The 16,207-nt window shown below is 36.1% G+C and overlaps 1 protein-coding gene across 1 annotated transcript in view; it reads left to right on the top strand.

Moving 5' to 3' along the window:
* Positions 1 to 16,207, top strand: part of bcl2b (BCL2 apoptosis regulator b) — a 57,824-nt gene that overhangs the window by 40,223 nt on the left and 1,394 nt on the right. The window lies entirely within an intron of this gene.

The raw sequence follows: 16,207 nt of genomic DNA, 5'->3' as shown, positions 1-16,207 counted from the left end.
AAAGGGCAGCACACCCACTCCACTGACCATCACTAACAATGTATTAACCTCCGTCATCAGTGCTCAAGGTGGAGCAGTTGAAAGCTCATTTCACACAACAACATCAGCTTTTGTGTTTGTGCATTTCCTTTGCCTTTTCCAAGTATTCAGAAAGGTACAGTACATATGCGAGTCATGTAAAAATAAATGTAAGTGCGTGAGGTCTTGCCGTACTTTTCACACAGTGCACACGGCACAGCGTTGGACGTTCTTGTTTGTGTGCTGTTCTTATTGTTATCAGATTTTTTTGCTGTACCAAGATGGCCCAATGATTTTTGACTCCAGGCTGTGTCAGCAGTTATCTTTGCTACCCTGCCTCCAAGTATTGGTCCCAGGTGGAAAAAGCAGTATTGCACCAGCCATTTGTGCAAGCTTGTGTCTGGTTCGTGTTGAACAGCTTTTTTAAGCCTTTAAGCGTACCTCTATGAAAGTGCATACAAAAGACCACAAAACCTACTGATGCTAGCGATTTTATTAAATCTAGCGATCTTGAATTAATGTTTCATTGTGTTTTAAAATGTGCAAACATAAATGCATACAAATCTGCATATGCAAATTCTTTACAGCTTTTCAATCTAAATATTTACATACTGTAGACATTTTGAAGTCAACTTTATCACCCTCTTGGGTTTGTTAAGTTCACAGTGACGTATATGGGTGATTCTCACGAAAACTTGGTTGTAAAAATGTCAAGCATGAAAATGTAAAAATTGCTTAAATTTACTTTTTTTCCACCAGACATTAGAAACAAAGTCTGAAGTATATGGGAACATTAATTTAAAAACTTTTACTTATCATTTAACACTTTTTGTAACATAATTTCAAAAATAAGTCCTAAAAAATCTCATTACCGCAACAGTCAGAAAACATCAACACTGTTAGAAAAGCTAATATATTTTCACATTTTTAAAAATTGATTATTAATAGTCATGCACAGTAAATTGAAATTCTGAAATAATATTTATTTTAAATTTAACGGTTTTTTTATTTTGTTTTATTTAGCTCATATACCGCAACACCTTCCACAATTGACAACTATTTTTTTTATATATTTCGAAGAAACCTGACACATTTTCAAAATGACATGACAAACCTGAAAGAACATAATTTGGAGATTCTGCACATGCATTTAAAATCAAAGTATTATGCTTCTATTAATGAAATTAACATTTAATAAGCATCTGTTGCGGTAATGATACATAGGTTTCGGAAATGAGGTTAATTATTTCGGTAATGAGAATACGTATACTAGCCTGAGATTTTGTTAAAAACAAATTTTTAAGTAGAAAGTCTGATAATATTTACAGCATCATGCGTTCAAGTTCAAAACTGTTTTATTGTGTAGTCTTTGAAAAAAATATTAATTATATTAATATTCCTTTGTGTCATATTTAAGTCCCCATTTATGCATTTAACATACTGAAATAAGATGGTCTTGATGACATATGCTGCCTACAAATGCGAGCTCTGAAGGCTGCAGCCATCGGATTGAGAAATGGCCAGCTAATGTCAGCTGGATATCACAAAACATTTGTGTAAATAAGATGAAAAATATTTCCTTGCTGGATATGATTTGGTCTTCTGACCTTTTACCATTCTGTATCTGTTTCGATTAGAGAGAGAGAGAGAGAGAAAGAGAGAGAGAAAGAGAGAGAGAGAGGGAGAGAGAGAGGGATAGAGAGAGAGAGGGAGAGAGAGAGGGAGAGAGAGAGAGAGAGAGGCTGTATCCGAAAGTTTAGACAGCTGACTTGTTCCCTCGCTGCCTTATGAGACAATGACTTTGGCTGCATAATGGCAGCTCCGAGAAATGCTTTAGGACAGACTTCATAGGCAGCAAAATTGAATTCAGGTCGAAATATAAGCAGCCCTCTCTGTGTTCCGGGATGTCGCAAATCTGCTTGTGGTGCGGAGGTCTGATCGACCCACCCAATTCACACGAGCTCTGTGTGCTCTGCTTGGGGCTTCTCCACCCAAAGGCGGCAATTGTTGGCTCAGGGTGTCCCTTATTGTGAGGATCTCCCGATGAAGGTGCTCAGGACCCGGCTCAACATCGCCCTTGGAGGTTTCTTACTGCAGTGTCCCACTGCCGGCAAAGAGCCGCTGGTGGTCGTCCTCCCCTTGCTCAACCGGTTCAGTTTGTCACCGAGAGCCTGTGTCCTGAACCGGGAGCCGCCAGGTCTGTTTACTTTGGGTTTCCGGTGGAGGAAGATGAGATGTCTGACAGCGTTGGATGGAGACTGGGACCAGGCTCCACGTGGTGCATCAGACACACAGCCATCCTTCTACTAGGAACTGGTGCGCATTCTCTTCAAAGCCGTGCAGGACTTGAGATTGAGTGGAGCACCCCACAAGAACCCCAGAGAAGCAAGCTTGACTTTTGTTTTCTTCACTCAGGCTGCCCCGCTGATGCTCGGAGGAAAGTCACCAAAGCGTGGGCTACCCCTCCCCCCATTTTTTTTCTTAGGTAGGCTACCTTTGTATTCCCCCCATCAAGGACGCTGTGGCTGCTCACCTCTGCCCCTTGTCCACTTCCTTGGATGGTGTGGCGCAGCTTTGAGGGTAGTGAAGCCTCATGACAGCACACCTGTCCGAAAAAGCATACCCGCGCTGAGAGAGGCTCTGTCTGCATTGCACACTATGGCGGTCCTATAGATCTTTTAGGCGCAGGTGCTTAAGGCTCTGGATGAGGGCAGCATGGATCTAAATACCTTCAGGGATCTGAGAATGGTTACGGATTTCACGCCAAGGGCCACGAAGACCACTCATGGTGGCCATGCACAGTCACGCCTGTTTCTCCATCCGGCCTGTTTGGTGACACGGTGGGCACAATCACGGAGCATTTCTCGGAAGCGTTGAAGAGCTCTAAAGCCGAAAGTATACTCGGGACGTCCGCGTATGCGCGCCGTCCGCATGACGTCATTTTCGTCATCAGGAGGGTGCGCGGACGGCCGCGCGGACCGTCCGCGTGCAGCCCAAAATTTGAGACCGCGCGTACAGTCCGCGTACGACAGCGCATGCGCGTGAAAATATTTAGACAGGACACTCAACTAAAAACAATTATACAAAGGAAATAAACAGCATTTGCACACACACTATCGTTTTTCTTCTTTTACTTTTACTTCTTCCAAGAACAGAAAGCTCTGGAGCATGTTTGTTTGATTCCTGTTCTTTGTTGTCTTCTTGTTTGTTCTAAACTGTGTTTGCAATGGTGGATCAGTTACTTTTCTTCACCTATCCTAATGTTTTAATGTACTCTAAATGGCACCAAATCAGTGCTGCCCTGACAGCCTGTTAGACTAATAATTTGAATAAGAAATCATTTGTATTGCGTATAGTGTCGAACGCGGCCATCCGCGTGTAGTCGCGGGGACTATACCCGGCCCTTAAGGCTATGAGCCACTTCCTACCTCACCACCCTGTGTCTCATGGACCAGAACTGGTGGTGCATCACGAGTCCCTGGCACAAATCCTCCAGTATATGATGCAAGAAACTGGGTCCTGGGGGACTGCCGTCCGGAACGAAGCCGCTCAAAAACAGAGCATTTTTCTCCTCAGTTGGTTTTGTGTTGCTCGCCCCAGGGCCCGTCCTCACATAAGCGTCTACAACACGCCCCCCCACTCTCAAACACGACCCACATGCTGCGAAGACAGCAGAGGTGGAAAGGGTTAACGCACAGTCCTAATGAATTGCGCAGAAAGGAGGTGCCGCCTTTAGTCTCCCTTTGTCCCTCGCCCCCAGGCAGCAATCTGACGCTGCAGACAGTGCGCGTTGTGTGGTCGCAGGTAGCTGAGATGCTGGCACGCATGGGATCCAACTTTGTGGATATTGTGATCCAACTGATGTTGCAGCGCCTAGATGCGTGGCGTGCCATCGCTAGGTTGTTTTTGATACCTGAAAGTGGAAAGAAAGCATAACATTAAATTAGCATGTCTCACAACATGGGAGAAAAAAAATTAATGTACACATCATCATATAGTATAGACTTGTTGCGTTGTGTTGTGTGTTTGTCATGTACATTTCCTAACACTGTAGTGTGTTTTTTGCTAATTACACCTGCTAGTAACATCTCCAAACCTAACCTCTCTCTCTCCTTCCTTCTGTACTCCTCTAGCCATTCTGGGTTGCTGTTAAGTTTCTCCCTGAACTTTGTCAACCTGGCCTTTGCTAAAGCTTTTTTCTCACTTGCTGACTGTCTACAATGAAGCATCATAAAGCAAAATATCAACAGTTATTACATTTTAAATTTATATTAAATTCATAAGAGATATTTAAATGTAATAAACAATATGCTTAAATTCTCATTTCCGAAACAGAAGTTCTCTTTACCGCAACTGCTATTAAATGGTTGCGGTATATGAGAATGGTGTTGCGGAGGATGAGGTACCCCAGTATGTTTTGCTAAAAATAGAGAAGCCATGTAGGCTTTGCTCATTTTTTATTCAGTGCATATAATTAGACTTTAATAAAGAACATTTTCATAAAAAAATTGTAAATCAAAAAATTTTCGCAATGTAGAAAACTACCTGTTTCGGTAATGATAATCAAAATGTCGTGTAAGCATTCTGACAAGAGAATATTTCAAATTTAACTGGAAAGATATAAAGAGATGATCTTACCTGGTAGCCATCTTGAAGTAACTGGTCCATCTGCTTGGTCACTCAAAATCAAACTTTATTAAAATTCTGTATGTGTGCTTAAACTGTTCTCAAAAAGTGTTGCGGAGGATAAGAACATCAGGCATGGACACATCAATTTCCTAATTTTTCTTCATTATTATTATACATGAATATTCAGTAAATTATTTTTCTGTCATCTAAAGTAGTCTAGCAAAACATCCATTTATTTTTTTTCTAAGTATTTTTGTTTTAATATGTTTAAATTACAGCATAACGCATGTTCAAACACAGCCGGACGCATTGCGGTAATGAGAATTTCAGCAGAAAATGAGATAAAATTGACAAATTATAAATTCTTATGTTGAAATCACACATTGTGCAAGGTAGAACACAGTATTGTGTTAATTCTGATGCTTTTTAATATTACTATATTACACATTTTATAGCTAAAATCATTAGTGCCGTGGTGTTTCAATGGTTTCGTGAGAATCACCCATATGTACATGGGTGATTCTCGCGAAATTAGACTTGAGGTGTCATGAAACATTTTGATAAAAAAGTAAATGCAAAGTAAGAGTATCAAAATAAGAAGCATACGGTTACAAACATCTCTTCATGTACTATTTTGCACATGATTTTTCAAATGACATCATACAAACCAATTTTGTAGTTTTTTCCACATTTAAGGGGATATTTTCATTACCGCAACGTGTCCATGACTGGATTTGGGTTCTTTGACAATATTTATAATTAATAAATCAAAAAAATAAAACTCTTCAGTGCATGTTATACATATAAATGTGTCCAAGACCAATTTTCTCATCCTCCGCAACAATTTTCAATCATTGTTTTAGCCGTCAAGGAACTAATATTTTCAAAAAAAAAATTGTTGAAAGGGACATAATTGACTGTGACACTCAAGATGGCTACCAGGTAAGCAGTTCTTATTTTTTCTCTTCTGATAAAAGTTGAAATTTTGTTTGTCATTGTACCTAGACAACTTTTTAGTTCTCATTACCCAAACATGAGTTTGTAAATGCATATATTTAATGTAATATCATGTTGCGGTAATGATAATTTTTGATATTGATAATCAAAAAAATGTAAATAATCTATAGGAACTATTTTTTAAATCCTCTAAAAATAATGGTTATATTAAGTTCAGACCTTAATCTTATATGTGCAAAAAAAATTCAAGGGCTTTTTATAAATTCTGATGCTGGACACCTTCTAAATCTGGATTTCGTGAGAATCACCCACATGTGACCTTTCCACGCTGTTACCTGTAAGATCTTCCTTTTAAAAGCTCTAGGTCTACGACGTTGCATCTGTTATATTTGATCTTATTTCATCCTTATTTCTTGGTAACCTCCTCATGAATTAGACCATTGTTTTAGAGAAGGTCATATGCGATTGATGTTTTATGGAAAATTGGCAGGGGATGATATTCAATTATAACCTTATGTTGCTTTGGTTTCCATTGTTTATTGTCTATTGTCTCCTTTCCTTGCTAACATCCCATCCGAAATTAATAGACTGCCACTCTATCCTCAATTCGCAAACTTTGGATGAGAAACAGCAATTGTGAAAGGTGAAATGTTCGGTCACAGTGCTTTCCCGTAATTTATTCAAAATCACATTTCTTGGTCCCAGTGAAGCATAAACGCCCTGTGAGACATCCCGTGTGTGTACACGCACTAACATTGACACTTATTTGAATATTTATGTGGTGAAACAGGTCGAATTGGAGATAATTTGGGAGACTGCAGCAGCTAGATCCCTTCTGCCAAGTCAGCTCGGCTCAGGTGCCTCAGGTGTTTTCCCATGAATACTAACACTTTTCTTCTGGAAAATTGCCAGCCGCTGGAAAGCACAATGAAATGACAGTGTATGCAGGTAGCACAAAGCATACAAATATGAAATATGATAACACTATAGTATACTAGAGATGGGAGCAGCAGAGACCTGCCCATACAGTATTGAATATCTGGGTTGTGAGATAATATGTGAAAAAGTTTGTAAAAGTCCAACTTAAGTCATTTTTATTAGTAATTTAGTGTTTTTTACATAAAATTTATGAATATAACGTTGATGTCTTTAACTCTTTCCCCGCCAATGACGAGTTATCTTGTAAATTAAGAAAAACATTTGCATAAAAACGTGTTCTGAAGAATTTGTATGTTGATCTGCAATACCACAGATATTGCATGAAATTGGGTAATTTCATAAAATTACCCAATTTATGAAAAAAAAACTGAAGCCTACGTTATTTACTAATTTTAAACTCTATGTATGTTTTGATAATCGTTCTGTATCTGATCTCCAACAAAATTCCTTCACAAAAATGCAATTATTTCAGCTTTTTGCTTAAAAATTGTATTTTTAAAGAAACATACCCATATTTAAGAGTTTATAAGCAGAGAAAAACATATGAAAGTTTTTTCCCCATTTTGTTTGTTTGTTTGAAAGCAGAGGGTCTTTTCATTCATTTTATATATTTGTGTGTTTATATATTTTTAGAAGAAAATTTTCCATGAAGGAATTTTGTGAAACTTATGTGAAAATCACAAAAAATGCTGGTGGGCAACTTTAAAAAAAAAAAGGCTGGCGGGGAATGAGTTAATATTGACTGAGTAAGGTCATGTCAAAGATAAGTGTGAAAACAAACTATATGCAATACTCAGTAAGTCTTTTCTATACTATTTATGTATCACCTTTACTAACTAACTACAGAACTAGCATTAAAGAATACACATTTTTTATTTTTAAACTAACATAAATGAAAAAAATGTAAGCAATACAAGAAAACTAAATATAACAATTTTCTTAGTATCTACTTTGTTTCTATTGCTTTAATGGCAGCATGCATGCTGGGTGTGAACTCCAAGTTAGATTTTTACGCATAACCTGAAAATCGAATGATTTTGGGATGATTTGCAAATTTTCCAAAAATCCTAATGAGATTTTGATAATAAATTGAAATCCCAGATTTTCAGTTATACATGACCCCTCTGTATAATGGGTAAGCATGGGGTGATTTACCATGGGGCATGAAAATCTAATTTTTTTTATTATTTCATTGGATCTCTCTTTCTAGTTCAACTGGGAAACATGCAGGTGCATGCAATGTCTGTGATTATGGTGCGTGTCACCTTTATTAACGGTAGATAGGAGGTTTGTCCCTCATTCCTCTTTCGGAAATCATGTTAAATCAATAGCCACAGGTTTCTTTCCAGTGCTGCTTTTGACTTTATCCAAGGGCTTGATGTCCTTCACTCCCAGTCTGCTGACATCTGAAAACGAGTGCAGAATTTAAGCCCTCTGTCATCAGTTTTGTATTCAGGTCGATGGACAAACACCCCTGAGACTGCCTTCCGACCTTATTACCTGAAGCAAGGTCTTTTTGTGAAAACTAGACCGACTACGGCTTAATATATCGTGAGCAGGTGTGATGCAACATGTTTCAAGATTTTTGTCCTTGCTGAAACATTGACACACAAAGAAAGTTTTGTTTAACACCTCTGATTTGTTTAAAATGCAGCAACGTTGAATATGATCTTTGACCAATGAAAATTCACTGTGGGTAGGGCTTAAACTGTGTGTGGTGACACAAATAGCAAACTGAGTAAAGGTTTTGAAGTTTTAAGCTTTTGATGCAGCGCAAACAATGTTATAAATGAAGTCAGTTAGGTGGAACCTACAAGCACATTTATTTTGAAGCATTTATTTTGTTTGGACTGAAAAGACAACATGGCTGTCATGTTTGTTCACTGTGCAGGTATCGTTTTTCTTTCTTGTTCTGCGATGCATTATCACAACTCAGATTAGCTGATTTATCACTTGCTGCTCACCACGCCTAAGTTTGTAAGCTTAAAAACACATTAACATTAAAGGAAAGATGATTGAGGATTGGAGGGCACACCTTATTACTACCCATTTTGTCAACGGTGTTATGTCTGGAGGTGTGCATTGTTGAGTCTATTTAAAATGTTTATTTCTAAAGTCTTGCTTTGATCTCCACCATCATGGCACTTTATCTGTAGGATTTAACTTTTATTTTTCATCTCTTCAGCATGCACTCTTAACCCCTTGCTAATATTTTAAAACTCATGCAATGCTCTGTTCTCAGAAGGTCATACAGAGTTCAGGGAGTTTCTCATTATGAAGTAATGAAACATACACAATATTTAATATTGCTGGGTTATAGCTTTTTCTTTGTTCGCCTCTGGAAATTAAAGTACAGGTGTAATTTTGCCAGGGAGTACTTCACGTAATCACGTAAGAATACACAATAGTTTTATCATAATTTAGCTGTACAATTTCATGACAAATGTTAATATGCTAGTAAAAAACTTTTTTTAAGCATTGTGCCAATATAATGCGTTGATGTGAGGATGCAACTTTGTCTTCATGCTACTTATAAACAATGTGTGAGATAAATGTTTACTCTTTATTTAGTAGTTTGTAAATTATACATAAATATACAAATGTATATACACATGTAAACATTTCTAAAATATATACATGCATGTGTGTGCATTTATCTATACAAAGTTGTTATACACAGTTCTCACACCTATATATCATTATGATGTAAACAAAAATGTTTATTCTGCTATAGATTAATCACAATTAATCGTTATGCATTCCTATTTTGTACTGTTCTAGTAAGCAATAGTTGTCATTTCACCGTCTAGGTTAACTGTAGTCCCGATATAGTCCGGCTAGGAGCAACCCACTTCTAGCAAAAGTAAACGTTAAATTTGGTTTCTTGTCGTTTTTGCTAAAATAACTTGTGAAATGTCTGATATTACAAGGTATCACAAGGTTCATTTCATTTATTTTTGAGCTATGGTTAGATGCCTATATAAATTTTACTGACAGCCCAAATTTTGCCTGGTTTTAGCCTGTGTTTGGAAGACTTAGATGTTCTTTTAACGCAAAATCGTTTTTCTCATAATGTACATTTTTGTATGTTTTACTTGACGTGAATTCATATGAATTAGCCACCTCATATAAAATCTGTCCAAATCCTCAAGAGGTTCTGAAGTACCTCTAACTCAAGCAAATAATGCAGCGCTGTAACCACAAAACAGTGGCAACAGTGGCATGAGGACAATAACCCATCAACACTGTCCTGTGGGAGCCTTCAGGGAATTTTCATTAGTGCCGTTCTCCCAGGGAAGAAATTGGCTGTAAGAGATTTCCTCTCAAATGTTCCAGATTTCACATGGCAGTAATGGAAATGGGATGTGATTGTCAGGTAATGCGGAGCAGGAGTTTTAAGCCTCTGTGCAGTCCTGTTGACCTAAAGCAATGCTTCTGCTGATGAAAGCATTTCTCTTTTCCTCTGACATCGGTAAATGCTGACCTATCAGGGCCACTGGATGAGGAAAACGGCTTGTATAATAAAAACATCTAGTTTAGCTTATTAGTTTACATTTTATGACATATATTACATGTAGAGGACAGATACATTTTATTAGAAAGCCCTATAATCTGATAAGCACCCATTTTAATTTTCTTTTGAGAAGTTTCTGACAGATTTCCTTTTTTCCTATGTTTTAAATTGAAACTATATTTGCAACTTAAATAAGCCAAAGTTGTCAATCCTTTTCAGCCTGACAAATCAATTGAATTGACAAATCTTGAATTGTACCTTCTTTCCTTACAAGAAAGTAATGTGGGGGTAATAGTGTTCATATTAGACAGTAATACTATAGATTTAAGTCAATATTATTGTGAAAAATTATGCATCTTATGTTAAGATTGTTGTAGATTTTATGTATTAAAAATAATTACAACTGTCTCTCTTAAAAAAAAACTTTTTATACTTTGATAAATACACTATATTGATTCCACCATAACTATATTTCAAAACATTTTCTTCTTGTTTTATTATATCTACTTAAATGATTTGGATACAATTGAAGACAGTGTCATTGGACTATCTAGTCATGTGATCACCATCAGTTGCCAAAAGTGTATTTATCTATCAACATAAGGGTAATGGAAAATATACGCAATACGATTCCAGATGATGTCACACGTGATGAGATAGTTTGTTTAAATGAGCGTATTAAAGCCTGACTAAATGATAAGATAAAGCATGACTCTTGTTTCTTGCGCTCCCATCCCATGATTCCCACCTGACTCTCTTGCATCACCCTAAGTTCTCGTGATCTTCACGCTTTCTTGCTCTAACACCCTCAAGTGGTCAAGTCCTACTTCGAAAATCATTCAAAAATGCTCTGTTTTACAGCGTCCTATGATTTATGTTCGGAAAGGACTAAATTAATACTTTATAGTATACTATTTAAAATACATTTAAAACAGTACCATGTTACATTGTTTGTCACATGACCTCATCATGTAGCATGTTTGATTTATTAAATGTCTTCACATATCATCTTGAAAATAATGTTTGAATGTTGAAATCTGACTTCTGGTTCATTTGTTTCATTCGAAGGCTGAATTGTTGGAACATTGCACTGTGGCATACAGTATTACATGCATTATGTATTAAATTCAATAAGCTGCCATCTCTGTATAACCCGTGGGCAGCTATTTTATAATAATTTTCTAGTAATAATCATACAGTACAGCTCATGCAATCTGCATATGGCAGACTAAGATCTGAAAGACCATTTGTCAAGATTCAAATTAGCAATTAAACCTCACAGCAACCATATATTTTCATAAATTTTGCTCAAATCAGGTTGTTCCAGAAAAATCAAACTGCATGTCAAATAAAACTTTACTTACTTTGTATATTTATTTAAAACTTTTATCAACTTTACTAATACTTTGCACAGCATGCATAGGCCTGCAGAAATCAAGTATACTGTAGTATGATAGTTTTAACAAAGCTATATATAGAAAGGACTTTTATGTGATATAAGACCTCTCGTTTTTTGTAAATGACGAGAGGCTGAGGTTAAACGGATCTGAATCATAATACGTGCTGAGAGCATTCGGTTAATGATTTTTTGTACGAGACCTAGTACACACCTAGCCATTAGAGTTGGTAAAACTTGTCACATGAATAAAAACAAGCTTCAAGTATTTTGTGATCTGTTAAATTGTGTCCGCTATTTAGAAAAGTTTAGTTTGGTTACATTTCCTCCTATTTTTTGGTAGGGATTTTCCTTGGCTTGTGGACGTATTGTATAACAGGAGGTTTTGGACTGGAATTCGTGTGTGGGAGTTCATATAAAAAGATTTTTACTGACGAGCTGTCGTTGCCGTGACACATTCGGCATTGTTTTCGGTTAACAAGGGCGGCTTGTGTTACCCCTGCTCATAAAAAGCTATTATCATGATGGGTGGTCGGACGGAGGCAAACACCGTTTACTAATTAATACCTAAAGTGCTTTGGTTTCATCAGAGGAGTGCAGAACAGGATGGAGGAGACTTGCATGTCTGTTAAATAATACTGGAGACGATTTTCCTTACACAGTTTATCCGGAGGATAATGGTGAGATATCACATAGATATTTTACCTTGGGGGGTTTGCTTAGGCTATTCAAATTCAAGGAAGTCAAAGTTTTATTCTGGGCTGTCAGCTGTACTGTTTCTCTCACAGATGACATGAAAGGGAGGATGAGAGGAAATAGTTTTGTGCCCTTTTGGACTGCCCCCTTTGACTTGTCACATTTTAAGGAAATGCTTCCTGTATGTTATTAGTGGGATATTTTAGCTGAAATTAACATTTTTTCATCATTTACTAACTTACAGAATTTTCTTTTAGCGCTTCAAATGTCAGTCAAAATCAGGTTTGATGTCAAAGACCTGTAGGACATCCTGTTAACACAAAGATTTTATTTTCGAAATGTCACTTCCTTTGTACATCTGCTTACCCACAGCTGTTACACCAGCGGACATCCTTTCTCCTCTGTGATGATTTTTTGATATTAGAATAAAAGAGGTGAAGTGAAATGGTGTGTCTGTTAATACTCTAGGCCCTGGTATGATGGCTTACTCTTAAAGCTATGTTTACTGTAACGTTCAATCCTCAATCGACTGCATATACTCAATTTGTGCCACTAGGGGTAGTAGGTAAGACTTTTAAAACCGTATTAAATTAACTTTGTATTAAAGGGGACATTTCACAAGACTTTTTTAAAGACATAAATCTTTGGTGTTCCCAGAGTACATATGTGAAGTTTTAGCTTAAAATAACATACAGATAATATATTATAACATTTTAAAATAGCCACTTTGGAGGTGTGAGCAAAATGTGCCATTTTAGGGTGTGTCTTTTTAAATGCAAATGAGCTGATCTCTGCAATATATGGCAGTGCTGTGGTTGGATAGTGCAGATTAAGGGGCGGTATTATCCCCTTCTGACATCACAAGGGAAGCCAAATTTCAATTAGCTATTGAAGAGAATGGTTTACCAAAACTAAGTTACTGGGTTGATCTTTTTCACATTTTCCAGATTAATAGAAGCACTGGGGACCCAATTATAGCACTTAAAGGAAAACAGCGCGTCGTGAATGTGTTAGCATGTAGCTTAGTCCCATTTATTCCTTAGGATCCAAACAGGGATTAATTTAGAAGCCATAAAACACTTTCATGTTTTCCCCATTTAAAGACTGTTACATGAGTAGTTACATGAGTAAATATGGTGGCACAAAATAAAACGTGGCAATTTCTTTAGCAGAATATACCATTATTTTATGAACATTACCATAATTAGTGATGTGACATCTGAAGCGAAGCTCCGGAGCTTGTGTCGAGCAAAAAGGGGCGTTCCAGATGAAGCCCCGATTCGAGGCTTGTATCGTTTCCGTGAAAATCACGTGACGATGACAAACGAGGCCTCGTTTTCTGTTGAATACGTCATTGCTTCACTTTGAGTATCGCCTCCGGATAAAATTTTTTCGAAACTCGCGCCTCTTGTGGGTTTTGCAGTACGTTTGCATTGGTGTTGAGGTGTTGGTTGTACGTAGTGGAGTTTGTAGTGAGTTTGTAGTATAGTTATCATTATATATCATAGCCTGTATTATATATTATATTACACTTAGTTTAGACGATTATATTAGAGTAAATTATACATAGCCTAGGAAAGTAGATCATTAGAGTAAATTAGCATATATCTAGTTCTAATACCTATAAAACGTAATTATTTTGCTATATATATATATTATGATATATATAGCCTATATTAGTATTAGTTTTATTATTATATATAGTATTGCTGTTATTATTATTATTATTATTATAAGACTAGACTAGGACTGAGGATCCATTGGGATATTGAAACAAACAGAAGCTCCAATATCCCAATTTGTATAAGCTGGCACTGACCGTCTTATGTTGTCCAGCATCATCAGTGCCCTGTGAAAGGGTGTTTTCTAAGGTTTGAGAGGAGCTTTCTAAAAAGAGAAACCGCTTCAATCCAAATACTGTTAAAAAACTTTTGTTTTAAATAAAAAACAGTAAACACTTTTCCGTGTTGCAGTTTGCTGTTTCACACTTCCAGTCCCATAAGCATTGCACTATTGCACCCCTCAGTTCAATAAGCATTGCACTATTGCATTCCCAGTCAGCACTGCACTCATAATAATTTATTTACACTCATTCGGGGCATTCACGGTTATCAATAACCCAAAGAACTACTGAATAGTTTAACACAAAGTTGTGTTTGTATGAGTTGTGTGTACATAGGTTAACACAAGCAGAGTAAAATACTTTATTTAATACACAGGCAATAGATAAAGCCCACACCATGAAAATTTGGTTGCTCAGAATGAATAGATTTGTGTGCAATACATTGCTTCCACAGCAGGTGTCACTAGAGAGCACACTGTTCATGAGGCTTCGAGTAACTGAACCTTTTGGCGAACCAATGGGCTGGAAAGCCTCAGTGGTTCAGGAAGCCTCATTTGGCCATCACTAACCATAATCACATTATTTGACCTATTGTACGTGGTAGAAATATTTTAGATCTATTTTACACATTCAGCATTCTCCTGTACCGATACAAGCTTGGTGTAGCTAGCACCATGCTTTGAGCTATATGACCTTGACAAATTTTTATATATTTTTTATTAATATTATAAAAAATTATACATTTTAAATAATTTATATTTTTATTTTTATATTTTTATTAATATTAATTTGACTTAATTTCAATTACTTTAAAGCGGTTATATACATAGGTGTCATTTACACTGGGGACGCTGGGGCTATGTCCCCACCACTTTTTGAAATGGCTGATTTTGTCCCCACCACTTTTTGAAAGCATTTGGTTAAAATGTTCTGAAAATATCAAGCAATACCTTTGCAACTTACACTGCAAAAATGACTTTCTACCTTAGTATTTTTGTCTTGTTTTCAGTAGAAATATCTAAAAATTCTTAAATCAATATGCTTTCTTTTAATGAGAAAACTGACCTAAGAAAATAAGTCTAGTTTTTAGACAAAAAAATATATAATTTAAGTGGCTTTGTGATTAAAATAAGCAAAAATATCTGCCAATAGGGTGAGAAAATAATTTGATATTTTTTTCACACCCCATTGGCAGATAATTTTGCTTGTTTTAACTAGACTTATTTTCTACATCTTGATTTAAGAATTTTTAGATATTTCTACTGAAAACAAGACAAAAATACTAAGTAAGAAAGTGATTTTCAAGAAAAAGAATTCATAGTATTTTTGTCTTGTTTTCAGTTAAAATATCTAAAAATTCTAAGATTAAAATAAATTAAGTCTAGTTTTTAGACCAAAAATATCAAATTTAAGTGATTAAAAAAAACTGCAAAAAAAATCTGCCAATGGGGTAAGCAAATTTTTCTTGAATTTAGGGTTTAAGAAAAATGTTGAAGATTTTTTGCTTACCCCATTGGCAGATTGTTTAATACACAATCACTTTAATTTGATATTTTTGGTCTAAAAACTAGACTTTTTTTCTTGGGTCGTTTTGCTCATCAAGAAAAAGCATCTTAATTTTTATAGATATTTTTACTGAAAACAAGTCAAAAATACTAAGAAAATGTTTTCTTGAAAATCATTTTTTGCAGTGTAAACTTTTTTTCATTTTGCTTATAAAGAAAAAGCATCTTGATTGAAAAATTTGTAGATATTTTTTACTGAAAACAAGAAGAACATTTTTTCTTGAAAATCATTTTTTGCAGTGTTTGACTGGTTTTGTGGTCCAGGGACACATTTTGCGTTGTGTGCTTTTGTGTGTTTTCTTTTACATATGTAATGAATTTCATTGTAATCATTGACTTTACGTGCTGCTGTTTATGCAGTATGGTGCTTTGGCACTGTTCGGTTGAGCTTGTGTTGTAGGGACTGTTACATGTGCATTCGACATTGTTGAGGGTTTTATGCTGAGTATTTTTAGCCTATGCGTTGCCAATTTTTGATGCGCAGTTATTCAATATTTTTTATTTTTCCCATCCTGCTGTAATGTTTTTTCATCTAATCTTTTGTCCCCACCACTTTTCAACACAAACTGATGCTCCTGGTTATAGATTTTTGATGACTAATATTGTTTCTGAGAACCATCATCTTAAGGACACATCATCTGTTGTTTTTA

Source organism: Paramisgurnus dabryanus, chromosome 6, assembly GCF_030506205.2.
Source record: "Paramisgurnus dabryanus chromosome 6, PD_genome_1.1, whole genome shotgun sequence".
Taxonomy (NCBI): Eukaryota; Metazoa; Chordata; class Actinopteri; order Cypriniformes; family Cobitidae; genus Paramisgurnus; species Paramisgurnus dabryanus.
Note: the sequence above shows the minus strand (reverse complement) of the source record. Positions and strands in the feature narration are given on the sequence as shown.